The 15129-nt window shown below is 33.1% G+C and overlaps 1 pseudogene; it reads left to right on the top strand.

The window, feature by feature from the left end:
• Positions 1 to 15129, top strand: part of LOC132422489 (ectonucleoside triphosphate diphosphohydrolase 6 pseudogene) — a 185480-nt pseudogene that overhangs the window by 154493 nt on the left and 15858 nt on the right.

The following is a 15129-nucleotide window of genomic DNA, read 5'->3' as shown; positions in this document are numbered from 1 at the left end:
TTGCTTTTTATTATCTTAATTCTCACAATTAAGTATTCAGTTTTGCGTTTGTCAGTTTAGTTTTGTTTGTTTTTTTTAACCCAACATTCACATTTTCAAGGAGAAGAATAGTGATGACTAAAAGTAAGTTTAAAAGGGACAGAGAGGGGCTTCCCTGGTGGTGCGGTGGTTAAGAATCGGCCTGCCAATGCAGGGGATATGGGTTCAAGCCCTGGTCCAGGAAGATCCCACATGCTGCGGAGCAACAAATCCTGTGCACCACAACTACTGAGCCTGCGATCTAGAGCCCGAGTGCCACAACTACTGAGTCCACACACCACAACTACTGAAGCTCACATGCCTAGAGCCCGTGCTCCGCAACAAGAGAAGCCACCGCAATGAGAAGTCCATGCACTACAACAAAGAGTAGCCCCCAAGATAAAATTTTAAATCTGAAGTAATTGGTTTGGGAAGATGCCAAATGAATATTAATCTAGGTTTGAACTTGCAGCTACAGTGGTCAATTATTTTACAAACCAATTTTAGACATTTAGCATAGCTTCACTTGAAACCAATTTTATAAGTTATTTAACAGTAAAAATAAAGGTTTTTAAAGGATTAATTTGGGAAAATAAAGGTTTTTAAAGGATTAATTTGGGAAAGTAGTTTCAGCTACAGCACTTGGCATCTGCAGCTTAGTAAATAATAACATTAATAAAGGAATGAAATTTTCCACAATGAATGGAGTGGATGGTCTAGTAAATCACTAGACAACTTTAGTCATCAATCTTTTCTTGCTCAGGTCTAGGACGTGACTAAAAACAAGAAAGAAAAGGAAAATAAATTGGAAGAGCTGTTCAGGAGAATGAAACATACGAGTAAATTTTACTATTTGAGAGAAGACAAATGTTTCCCAGTCAAGGAAAACTACTGCTGAAACAACAGACTGACTCCAAGTTCATACTGCTTGCCACATGACAGGCCAATAAATTGAGAGACAAGTTATTGAGGCAAAGAATAGCAACTTTATTCAGGAAGCCAGCAGACTGAGAAGATGGTGGACTAGTTTCCCAAAGAACGATCATACCTAAGTTAGAATTCAGGCTTCTTTCATACTAAAAGAGGAGGCGGTGTGGTTGGTTGTTACAAATTCTCAGGTGTCAGAATCCTTTGTTCTTGCAGTTGTCCCCATAGGTCAGATCATGACGTTCCTGTAAACCTTCAACAAGGCAAATGTTAGTGTCTGTTCTGCAACTTTTTATCTCTATATGAAGAGAAAAGTGTTATATCTTTGAAGGTCAGAGCCTTGAGAATGAACTATCCTGTATATTTCAGGCTACAGGCAACATTCTTAACTTGTAGCAAAAGCAATAGAGTACAAAGTTTAAAGTAAAGAAACAGATCTAATATGGAGTCAGATTTGTTCTTTGCTATTACAGTATGATGACATGAAAAAAAAAGTTCAGAGAATTTCCCTGCTGTCAGTAAATAAGTATAAACTTTCAGGTTCATGGCGTTCAATTAAAATGTTATTCAAAGGAACCAAAGTGTCAAGTTCAATAGAAACATGAAAAGATAATTCATTATGGCCAAAAAAAGCGCATTTTCTTACATTTTTATAAAGTATTTCTAAAGAATCTTAATATATCACTTTATATAAATTGAATTTTCTTTCACTATGGAACAAAAGGTTAATTAATTTGTTCTCATCAAACCATATGTAGAAATAACAGCTTTGTTATGTATGTATATTTCATGATTCTTCTCTCAACATCAGTAACACTTTATAATGTAATATGAAGAAAACAATAATTGAAGTGATTATCTACAGTTAAAGACTGTCTCTACATTAAGAATGTAGTTTGTGTTAATGAAAAACAATCTTGAAATGTTTGCCATTTAATTATTTTCTCCCACTTCTGTATCAAGTGCCCTGCTATGTTCAAATTAAATCATAATTTTCTTTCAAATAAAATATATGAACAGTCACTTAATATATTTTATAAGTAATTTGTTAAATCTCTTTCTCTCTCTCTCTCTGTCTGTCTCTGTCTTCTCTCTTATTTAGGACCACAGAAGAGTTAAGCAGTTCATGGGTGGTCCTAGAGAAGCCACTTACTCTTGCACTTGAATTGCTATTCCTCTAAAAAGTCACACTACTTATGCTTTCTACCTCACCATTCCCTCAACCTTCTGCAATTCAAGTCAGCCTCTTTATTCGGCCATGTGGGCCTGCTGTAGAATGTTCTTACAGTTGGATATGTGGACAGTGATCAAGTTGAAAGGCAGAACAGTGTAGCAGTCTTTATAATGATGTATGGCTATCTCAGGAAACATGACACTTTCCAAAGTTCATGATACTTCAAAGAATCTTAAGATAATTATCAGATCCTCATACTCTTTTACAATCTTCCTTAAAACTGATCTTAATAAGAATTCATCTGCCAATCTTTCTTATTTACACTTTCAAAATTGTCCCTTCTCACGTATTTCTCATATATTTGGAATCTTACCAGAGAAGAATATCCTGGGAGTAAAAAAAATTTCCATGTAACAAACAAAGGGATGTTTAAAAATATAGTGCTTAACTGGTAAAGTTATTGAAAAAATCGGAAATGCCAATTCCTGAGTAACAAATCCTTTTAAACCACTCTGTTTATTTTTGTTCTAAACCTATTGGATGAAAAAAAAATTCAGTTCTCATATTATTGAAGATCATTAAAAATAATTTTTAATGTAAATCACTATGAAATTTTTGTCATATAAGGAGGTGTACAAGAAGTTGAGTGACATCACTATAAAATACATTGCCACTTCTATTTACTTTTTATGTGAACAAATTTTCTCAGAGTCTATAGCTATAAAAAGGAAGACTGTTGGACACGGTTTCATTTCAGGAAATGTTAGTATCTGTCTGTGAATTTAATGATTTTAAATAGGTCTCTTCTATCAAATTAAGACATGCATAAACCAGAAGATTTTATTTTTAATAGATATTTATCAAATGTAAGGTATATTTATATATGTGTTGTTTTGATAATCACATACTGATATATAATAATTTTATATTAAAAACTCTGATAATAACTTTATAAAATGTTACTAAAAACTCAATTATAAAAATTAAAGACCTAGAGCAACAGGATATTTTAAGAAATAAACTTCAAGTTATGTATATATTTTATTGTATGATACTCTAAGGTAATAAGTATAAAAATTTTCAAGAATAAATTAAGATGTACTTTTAGGGAAAATTACAGTAAAATAGAGTACAAAGAAAGTATTTAAACTCTTCATTGAATATTACATAGAAATAGAAAATGTGCAAGTCACTCAATAATCATAAAATTATTAAAAGGCTTCTTTGTGCCTCTTTCCTATCATTAACCCCACCTACCCCAAGAAAAGCCCTATCTTGATTTCCAACACCAAAGATGAATATTTCTTGTCTTGAACTTGATCAATACAGAAAATACCCTTAGGTTTGGCTCTTGTGTCAACATTATACTGTGAGACTCTTCCATATTTTTGTATGTAGTTGAGGTTTGTTCATTCTAATTATTGAATAATATTTTATCATATAATGTAACTAAACTTCATTCTGATGTTGATAGACATTTGGCTACTTTCCAGTTTTAGGTTGTAACAAGTAGTGTCTTCATGAACATTCTTGTACATGTCTTTCATAAAAGTATTAAAATATTGCTGTTAGATTATTTATCTGGGAGTGAAATTGCCTAGTCATAGGGCATGCATGTGTTCACTTCTCTAAAGTTTGTCTACTTATTTTCACTCCCAACATCAGATGATATTTCAAGTAGTTCAAGACCTTCCTAATATTTTGCTTTGTCTCTCTTTGACATGTTAGTCATTGTGGTGGGGGCATTGCGTCATCTGCAAATAATGGCAATTATCTCATAGTTTCCAAACCATATGTTTTTTATTTTTAAAATATTTTTATGATATTATATATTATCTTACATTGCATTGTTTTTTTTATTTTTGGTTTTTGGCCTTATTGTTCCTGTGTGACCCACTCTTATACCATGTTTTATTAGTACTAGCAATGTCAGGCATCCTTGCCTCATACAGAACTTAGGGTTTATATTTCAGAATTATTGATCATAGTTGTAGATTTGGGGGGATAGTAATCTTTATTTAAATGAAAAGTTTACCCTCTATTTCTAGCTTACTAAAAGTTTATATCATGAATAGATTGATTATTTCATCAACCTAATTTTCTGTATCTATAGAAATACTAGGGTCTTTTATTTCTGTTACTGCTATGAATTACATTGAATGTATTGTGGATGCTAAATTACTTATGTATTCAAAGAATTAACATACTTTATTGGATGTATTTATCACTTTGCTTGCCTGATTTCTTTCGCTAATATTTTGTTTATAATTATTAAATCTATGCTCATGAAAGTGAGGTATCTGCATTTTTTTCCTTCTAATACACTTTTCTGAAGTTGGTATTGGGACCCTTTGCTGCAGTGCTGCAATGCTTGCACCTGGACACACCTCTCCTCAAGCAACAAAATACAAAGAAATTTTATAGGACTAAAAATAACTGCATGCATGCACAGTTGGGGCAAATTCTGGGCAAGAGATACAAAGAGACCAAAAAACCCAACAGCCACTTTTGAAGAGCCTGGAGCAAAACCAGGGGATCGGGAGCAAAAGCAGGGTACTGCGCATGCCCCCTGCACACACCACCACCTAAGCCACGTCTCCAATCCGACACCTGGACACACCCTTACCCTCACCCTATATAAGGAACAAGCTCACCCTCCCTCAGAGAGCAAGCAAACAAGGAAAACTCTTGTTCTCGCTCCCCCTTTCTGCAGCAGAGACCTCAAATTCCATCGATTAAGGAGGCCAAGAACCCGGGTCAGTAACAGTATCAAAGTTACTGAAGCCTCATAAAATTAATTGCTTTGTGTTCCTCTTTTTCCATTACATGGAGTATTTTGTGTAAGGTTGCTATCATTTCTTTCTTATATATTTGGAAGAATTCTAAGGAAGACACATGGCTCTGAGCTTGTGGATTGTGACTTGTAGGAATTTTTATATTTTTTTCTTTAATAGGCACCAGACTTTCAGATTACCTATTGCTTCCTTTATTTTTTGACACATGGTGTTTTTAAAATGTTACTACTTTCATGCAAATTGTCAAATTTTATTGGCATAAGGTTATTCTTTTTTTTTTTTTTTTTTTTTTGCGGTACGCGGGCCTCTCACTGTTGTGGCCTCTCCCATTGCGGAGCGCAGGCTCCGGACGCGCAGGCTCAGCGGCCATGGCTCACGGGCCCAGCCGCTCCGCGGCATGTGGGATCTTCCCGGACCGGGGCACGAACCCGTGTCCCCTGCATCGGCAGGCGGACTCTCAACCACTGCGCCACCAGGGAAGCCCAAGGTTATTCTTAATATCCTTTCTCTCTTGACTATCTGTACAGACTTTTTCCAGACTAATAAAAATATGAGTATTAAAACTATGATGTGAGATCATAAAAATCATATTTTGGAAAAAGAAATAAAAAATAAAATGTTCGTAACATTTTAAAGTGAAAACAATTTTAAAATGTTTCAAAATTTTTACTAATTAGATAATTTGTACATAGAGAGAAAGAGGAAAATAGATTGAGGCATACACATGCAAAGTACACACACTTAAATCATAACAAAGTTATCACAGGATAATGAGAATACAAGTGCCTATCATTTTGTCCTTAAAGATTGTTCCTGCAATTTACATGGTTAAGATGAACACGAATTGCTTTCATAATGTGAACAATCTTTCAAATTGAAACAGGAACCCATAATTTTGTTAGGATCAATCTCAAAACTAATTTAATTTTCTAAAGCATATTTATAATTGTCTGTATAAATGCAATTATTTTATGTATTCAAAAGCCTACTAAATATACCATATATACTTTTACTTCAAGATTTGCTTTTGGAAGACTACAACATTATTTCTCTAAATCTATATTTAGTTTTTCTCTAATATTTACATTTATTAGGAAATATATTTAACACCATTTATTTATAGTGATATGACAAATCATGTTGTTATTTCTCAAAATGATAATTTATTATCAGAAATCATTTGGTTAGTGTTGGAAAAGACTGTAGAAAAACTAATCTTTGTTCCTACTTACATTACTGAAACAACTGATCGTGAGATTCTATAGATAGAGCAGACATGGTATCTAGATCAATTGCATTAGTGAATCTAGCCAAGTACTACCAGAATAGGGATGTGACATAAATGAGGAGATCTATGTATGAAGAGGTTTATACTCACATATTGAGACTTGCTGGTAAAAGAGTGGGAGCATGTGGCACCGAAGTAGGTCTTGGAAAGAAGACTGGCTGGGGGTTTTTATGGTGTTTAGATGATTGGGCTGCGATGAAGGTCACACAGTTTGAATCTCTTGTCAGCACCAAAGAAGGGAGCAAGTCCCCTGCTTTCTTATTAGCTTGCCCAGATGTGAGCTAGAAGCGTAAGAAGGAAGGACAAGGCTTAAAATTTAATATCTGCAGTCAAACACCAAAATTTGGAGTTAGACAATTTATGGCACATACGAAAATTCCAGACTCCTAGAATGAAAGTAGATGTGCAGGATTAACTACAGTTTTAGCACAGTAAGCTAGTTTTATCATTGAGGAAAGTTGTATATGTAAGAAAGTAATTCCACCAGGTTCCCAACCACTAGCCAAGAGGCAGCTTGACAAGTAAGCCCTTTCTTAGGATCGAGTCTTGGGCCTGAAATGTTAACTCTTCTTTTTTAAAGTTAATTAACTTATTTATTTTTATTTATTTTTTTTATATGGAGCATAGTTGATTTATAATGTTGTGTTAGTTTCAGGTGTACAGCAAAGTGATTTAGCTATGCATATACATATATCTCTTCTTTCGCATATCCTTTTCCTGTATAGGTTATTACAAAGTATTGAGTAGAGTTCCCTGCACTATACAGTAGGTCCTTGTTTATTATCTATTTTATATATGGTAGTGTGTATACGTTAATCCCAAACTCCTAATTAATCCCTCCCCTCCACCTTTCCCCTTTGGTAACCATAAGTTAGTTTTCTAAGTCTGTGAGTCTGTTTCTGTTTTGTAAATAAGTTTATTTGCATCGTGTTTTTTGATTCCACATATGAGTTATATCATATGATATTTGTCTTCTACTGTCTGATTTACTTTACTCAGTATGCTAATCTCTAGGTCCATCCACATTGCTGCAAATGGCATTATTTTATTCTTTTTTTATGGCTGAGTAATATTTCATTGTATACATGTACCGCATCTTCTTTATCCATTCATCTCTTGATGGACACATAGGTTGCTTTCATGTTTTGACTACTGTAAATAGTGCTGCTATGAACACTGGGGTGCATGTATCTTTTCTGCACACTATACACTGAAGTTCACATAGACTACTTCACCACTTTGAGATCACAAGATTCTGTAGCAAGGCTTTAGCAAAATTTGTTTCCCAATTTTGTACTTGCATAACATACAGCTAATAGGCCGTCCTCTAGAAGAGTTGTTGCAACACAGGAAAAACAAAATCAATCCTCAAATAGAGTGTAGTATACAATATTTTTTCTATCTAAGTTCTGGGCATTTTTAGCTGCGTTATCAACTTGTTGAACATTTTCTACTGACCTGAGTTGTACAGTGTGAGTGCTGCGTCAGTTGATGAGGGTCTCCTAGGAACAACAGATCTCTTTTATTGCCAAGGCATGATGTCCTTGATAATAACAGTGAATGTGTAAAATAGAGGTTTTCACCCTGCTTCCTTCTTTGCCCTGAGTGGTTGATATCTATAGTCATCTTCATGAATAATCTAATTCTTTTTCAAATTCTCTGCCTGAAGAGCTACTATATATATTTATATAATATTGTTTCCCATATTCTTTAGCTTATCTTTTTGATAAGAAATTACTTAATGAAGTTTTAGAGTAAACTACATACAATGTGAAAATAGAGTTTAGTTAACTTACACCTGTGTTGTCAGTAAGTATATCAGTATGCTTTCAAGGCTCTTAACACTCTACTATTTAAATGCTATAGTTTTAAAATTCAATTATCTTTTGATATGGGAGAATCAAGTTTTTCATTGTTGTTGGAGCATAGTTACAATTCTTTTAATAAATAGGAGATTGAAAATATATGCAAGGTATGGCACATTTATTAAAGTAATTATACTTTGAATACTTAACTACAAATTTTATACCTCCCGGCTGAGGAATAAAATTGAAATAGCAAACATGCTATAATGCAATTTACAATATAATTAGCTATCAGTAGCATTATGTATTTCAAGTAACTCCATTATTAAAATGTTTATAATTTACATAATCAGACAAATAATTTAATGAGGTTCAGATAGAAGAGTTTTTTCCTATATAAATAAAGGACTGTTCACAAGTAGAAGTAATGTCTAAGTTTAAATACAGGGAATAGTTTAAGTGTCACAAACCAGAAGAGATGTTTAACCCAAATAAAGTAGAAAAATAAATTTTATCATTAAGGTATACTTTTTTTTTTACTATTATAAATGATTGTCAACAAAGGTCAAATGAAAAGTTTTTATGGCTTTACAATTTGACCTTTAATGTATTTGATATTTATCATAAAATAATATAATACAGTTGACCCTTGAACAATGCTGGGGTTGGGGGTGCCAGCCCTCCTTGAATTTGAAAATCTGCTTATAACATTACAGTGGGCCCTCCATACCCTTATCTTCAGATTCAACCAACTGGGGAGTGTCGTGCTGTAGTAAGTATTTAGTGAAAAACAAATGTGCTTATAAGTGGACTCAAGTAGTTCAAACCCATGTTGTTCAAGGTTCAACTGTATTTAACTTAGTAATTAGAAATACCTTTAAAAAGTTACTATACTTTTCCTTTGGGGAGTTACCAAAAAAATCAAACAATTTTAAATTATTTTGATTCCTTCTCTACTTATGTGTTATGTGCTATTATCAGTGCTAGAGTCCAGACATGTCTGGGAACTTTGAAAATAGAACATATAGGCTCAATAGAAGTCTTTTTGTAGAGGAGGAGTGACCCCTCCTAGAAGGAAACTCATTCAAAGGGAAAATTAGACTAGACCTTAAGAACTAGATTCAGTAACTCTTCTGTTTCAAAAAGAGGAATTCTGATTACAGTACAGTGTCTGCCACTGGATAATTTTTTCCTTTAATTTTCTGATAGTTTGAGGTCAGATTAGGGCTTATATAAAGTATAAGAAAACATAAGTTATGTTGAGACATCCTATCTCATTCCCTGGGAAACATTATAATAGTGGACTCTCAAGAAGTGTTCACTGTGAAGTGGTTTTTGAGGGCTCACGGCTATGATTACAGAAGAAAACAGAATTTTCATCCACAAAGGTAGTAAATAAGGGGTGTTGATTAGCTTGCTTTTTGTTCAAAGTGCAACTGAAATATTTCAAGACTCTCACAGAAGCAACTGTAAAGCTTTATAGGATCCTGAGGTTCTTGTGAGAAAGAGGTGTCATAGATAAAGTGGACTAATGTTGTTTTGACTAATTTGATTTCGTCATTATTGTTTCTTGCAATGCTATTCTGTTATAGTTACAGGTATCAACTTTTTGTCAATTTAGAGTGCTGTTCAGTCAGTCCCTTCTTAGTGTAGCTGTGCTTGATTGCAGGGCTGCTCTAGCACTGGGTAGAATTCAGGATATTTGTTGGACCACCTTTGTCCTTCCTTAAAATCTTTTAATAGGAAAAGAAATCAGATTAAAATCAAGGGATGCCTTAAATGAGAATGAAATCTAGAAGCTTTGTGTGTTTTACTTTTGACTTCTGGTCTTTTTGAGTCAACACACAGTACTTTGCACATCTTCCTCTAAATATTCTTATCTACACATTTATCTCCTAAGTTGTCATATTGAGCATGGATCTACAAACTATGGTCTACAGGTCAAACCTAGCACGTGGTCTATTTTCACATTACCATGGGCTAAGAATTGCTTTTACTTTTTTTTTTTTGCTTTTACTTTTTTTTTTAAGAGTTGTTTTTTAAAAAGAAAAGATCATGCAACAGAGACTGTACATAGACCACAAAGCCTAAAATATTTACTTCTTGACCAATAACAACAACAAATATAGTCTATTCTGGATACAGAGAAATGCCTTCAATAGAACTTTCAGCAATGATGGAAATTCTCTAAATGGACACTTTTCAATATAGTATTACCCAATATATATCCAATAATTCCAATATGGTATTCACTAGCCACATGAGTAATTACTGAACACTTGAAATGTGGTTAGTGTTACTGAAGAACTGAATTTGTGGTTAGTGTTACTGAAGAACTGAATTTGTAATGTTATTTCATTTTAAATAATTTACACTTAAACGTAAATGCCACATGTCAGTACCATATTGTGCAGCAAAGATCGTAAGCTACTAGAAGGCAAAACCTATTGGATACTTTAATGCAATGCTTATTAAACTTCAATGTGCATATGAATCACCTGGAATCTTGGTAAAAGATTTTGATTTGGCAGATCTGGGTTGAGTCCTAAGATTCTGCATTACAAAGAATTTTCCAGGGTATGTTGCTGATGCAGGTGTTCACATCCTAATCTGTCGGGGAAAACAGAATACCTTGAGTCTAGTAAGTAACAAATTGTAGAATAAGTGATTTTGAAAATACTGTTACCAGGGATTCCTGTGAAGGAATCAGAAAATGATGGTAAGTGACATAATCATACACTTACCCTCAAGTCTGTGTATAACACTCACTGCTGAGCCATCTGTCATCCCAGCATTTGCTTCCTAAAGTTAAGAAATCTGCGCGTGGACTGGACCTCAAAGATATTTTCTAGGAATAATTCTGTGTGTGTGTGAGTTTGCTTGTGTTTGTACATGTGTGTGACAATGGTGTAGCCATTCGCTAATTGGGTGCTATTTTATATAATTCAACAATCATGATACACTGTGTTGTAAGCCATGAGTTCTAAGACAAATTAATATAACCTGGATTTATAAGAATTAGGGATATTTAAAATAATGAAGACTTACATTAGAGATGGTGATTAAGAACATGGACTTTAGAGCCAAATTGCTTGGATTCCAACCCAGGTTCTGCCATTACCAAACTTTGTAACTTTGGTCATTTCATGAAACTTCTCTGTGGCTCCAGCATCTTCCTCTAAAAGGGGAAGAATAGTAGTATACAGTCACATAAGGTTTTTTATGAGGATTAAATGAGTTAATACAGGTAAAATGTTAAGGTTTATTCTAGTCAATATTTCTCAGTTATTACTGGGCAATAAACATTGATATATTACCTAAGTATGTAAAATTATCTGAACAAACTGATAAGAGTAAGAGCTGTTGAAATGTGAGAATCAGTGTTTAGCAGTACAAGCAATATGTCTGTATCTGTGATCCAAATGTGTTAATATAATATCAAATAGCATTGGAAAGACAGTATAAAGTATAATAGTATTAAATAGGATTATAATTTTATTTCAACTTATAGAATAAAATGACTTAAAACTATCTTATGTTAGTTTTTAATGACTATAGAATTTAAAAATGTATTTTCTGCCATGTTCTGATACTTAGCTTCATGGATGACAATTTTAGGAATATAACTATTTTCTTTTCTCACACCATACTTCGAAGCATATTATAGATAATTACACACTTAGAAGCCAGGAGGCATGAGTGCATCAAAAATATTTTATTACAAACTTGGAGACTTAAAGTTCCAAATTATAATTACAAAAAAGATTACAGATAGTGACAAGGGAGACCTTTTTCTTCAGTGTAGAACACAAGATTAGAGGTTGCATCTGAATACATTTTCTTTCTACTCTTTTTCCTTCTTTTCTCTTTTTCTTTTCTTCCTTCCTCCCTTCCTTCTTTTTTCCTTCTCAGCAAAGTTATTTAAAAATAAAAACAAACAAACAAAAAGAATTAATGAAAAATAAAGAAAATCAGAGGATGCCTAATGGATACAAACTGGGATACTAAGAAAGAGGTGGGGTTTCCCTGGTGGCGCAGTGGTTGAGAGTCCGCCTGCCGATGCAGGGGACACGGGTTCGTGCCCCGGTCCGGGAAGATCCCACATACTGCAGAGCGGCTAGGCCCGTGAGCCATGGCCACTGAGCCTGCGTGTCCGGAGCCTGTGCTCCGCAACGGGAGAGGCCACAACAGTGAGAGGCCCGCGTAACACACACACACAAAAAATACCAACCCAAAATAACTTTTGTGAAAACTGAATGCTCAAATTTGTACAAAGTGCCTAGGAGAGTACAAATGATTTTTGTTGTGAGAAAATTGTTGCCCCCCAATTTATGTTCTTTAACAGTCTCTAATGAAGAAAAAAGTATAAGGCTTATTTTATGTGACTTCAGAATTAAGGATAAACTTCTTTGGGTGGAAATTTTAAGAAGAAAACTTTGGGTTTAGTATAAAAGAACATTTCCTGAAGTTATATACAGACCAAAGATGCATGAACCTCATTGAGAAGTAGCTATTTCTATGTTTAGATGTTTTGAAACAGAGACCGGATAGCAACTCCTCAGTGGTGAAGTTTAAAGTCTCAAGGAGTACATACAAAGAGCTCTTCTAATTCTGCTGTTCAGTAAGTCTATGTGGAATTGACTGGCTCTACCTTAACATTTAAAATGGATTCCATGAAAATAAATATTCACTCTATGCAAAGCCACATTGCCTCTTAAAAGATACTGGGTAAGTTCAGGAGAAAAAAAAGCAATTATATAAATTACCAGAAAGATCTGTGCATAACAGCTTGTCCAGATAACCTGAATATATTGCTTATCAGATAATGGCAAATAAAGATTGTATCTCTCCCCCACTTATGGCACAATACAAATAAAATTATGCTCCACCTCCCCAGAGAGAAAGACAAACAGAGAAAGAGACAGAGTGACAGAGAGGGAGAGAGAAAGCATTCTGCATTAACAAGGTGGTGATTGGTGACTTTTTTAGTGTCTCTTGTACAATTAAACATGCTCTGGAGTCTCAGTGATCAGCTGGAAACTAATTTTGAAAAGCAGCTCTTCTGGAGTGTTTTTTGTTTTGTTTTGTTTTTTGAAAGACTAAAGTGTTTCAAGCACATTAGGAGTTTAGAAAGTCAAATAATATAATAACAATTAGAAAAAGAGGTGTTATTTAGATAAGGTAAGGTAATGACATTTAATGAAAACACTCTAGAGTACCCAGGACCATTGGTAGTAAAATTTTCACACACAAGAGCAAAATTCTATTACTCCCTTGATTCTTTCTCCTTCAAATTTGTTTTATAATTATATGAGAACAATAGAATGAAAAAGACTCCTTCCTCAATAACTGTAGAAGTGGACGTCTTTGTGTAGAACAAAATGCATAAAAATAGCAGAAGAAGAATATATTTGGTGCTCAGGGCTTTCAAAAGACACCATACAGTAGTATGGAGAGATTGAACTTTAAACTTATGCAGCCAGCTCCCATAACAAACAGTAAACACTTATTAAATAATTCTTTGTACAAGATATTTTGAGTAGCACTCAGGGGAATATAAATAATATATTAATATATATTAATATAAATTAAATACATTAAATATTTATTTAAATTAAATAAATTAAATTAAATAAATTAAATTAATGAATAAATTTTATTTAATAAATAAATTTATTATAAATTTAATAATTTATTTAATTAAATTTAAATAAATTTATTTATTTTAATTAAATTTAATAATTAATTTAATTAATAAATTAAATTAATTAAATAATATATAAATATATATTAATAAAAATATATAAATATATATAAATAATATAGCACAACATTTTCTGCTGATATGTTTACAGTAAAATTGAAAATGACAAAGTAATCAGACCTGCTATGATAGGCATATTGTTTATATTAAAGCCTATCAAATCTCATAGGTCAAATATTATTGTTCCTATATTATAAATATGAAAACTGAGGTTTAGAAATGTTGTCATTTATCCAGACCTTCAATTAATAAGTGCTAGAATTTGTTCTCAAACTTAGATATGTCTTACTCTAAACTCAGAATATTTAGCCACTGGACAGATTCAAAGTGGAGAAAGTGATGAGTGCTAAATGAGTGCTGTGAACAGTACTGAATATATAAAAGACATAACTCTGATTTTGGATGAGCTAGAAAGTTTTCATGTAGAATAGAAAGCAGCATTTTCTCTATGAAAGATGATAGTTATTTAGGTAAGCCTAGAAGAAGGAATAGGGTAGATTTTTAGGAATTTGTAGAATTTACTGAAACATAAATATACATTAAAATAATTATCTGCCAATTCAGTGATAACATTGTTGAACATGAAAACTGTTTGGGAAATATTAAACCTTTTTTCAACTCTCAGACAACACAATAAAAATAGCTTCCATCTCTATGTCCAACAAAACCACCTAACTCCCTTAAACATAGAAATAAAATGTCTTTAATTTGCCTTTCTCATTCTAGTCTTTAGTCTACCTGGAAATTATTTTATGTATGTCACAAGGTAGGATTACAAATTTGTTTTCCCACATCATGATGGTGATTATTTAATAATGCTGAAGGTAATTATAATAATCATGGATAATAACCCATACATGTTACGTTTGCTAGTTGTCAGTTATCTTAATACATTACATATATTAATTTAATTAATCTCCACAAGAACCCTCCGAAGGAAGCATATAATTAGTGTTCCTGCTTTACAGAGGAGGAAACTGAGACACCTAGACATTAACTGCTCAAGATTACAAACCTGGTAGGTGCATTTCTGAGATTTGGATGTATACATCTGGCTCCAGGTTTGCGTCCTTAATGACTATAATCCAACCTCTTTTAGTTAGATAACCAATCACCTAGCACCATTTATTTTAAACATCTATCCTTTGTTCACTGATCTGCAATTCAATCTCAAATATTGTGTTTATATAATATGGATCTATTTCTGAGCTCTTTTTTCTGTTCCATTTATATATTTTCCTGTTGTTTCACTGATGTAATTCTGTCTTAATTACCGTAGCTTTGCAATAAACCCTGTGGTGAAAAAAAATCCACCAACTCTGTGAATTTTCTTTAATAGTACCTTGACTATTCTTGAC

The sequence above is a fragment of the Delphinus delphis genome, chromosome 3, assembly GCF_949987515.2.
Source record: "Delphinus delphis chromosome 3, mDelDel1.2, whole genome shotgun sequence".
NCBI classification, from domain to species: Eukaryota; Metazoa; Chordata; class Mammalia; order Artiodactyla; family Delphinidae; genus Delphinus; species Delphinus delphis.
Note: the sequence above shows the minus strand (reverse complement) of the source record. Positions and strands in the feature narration are given on the sequence as shown.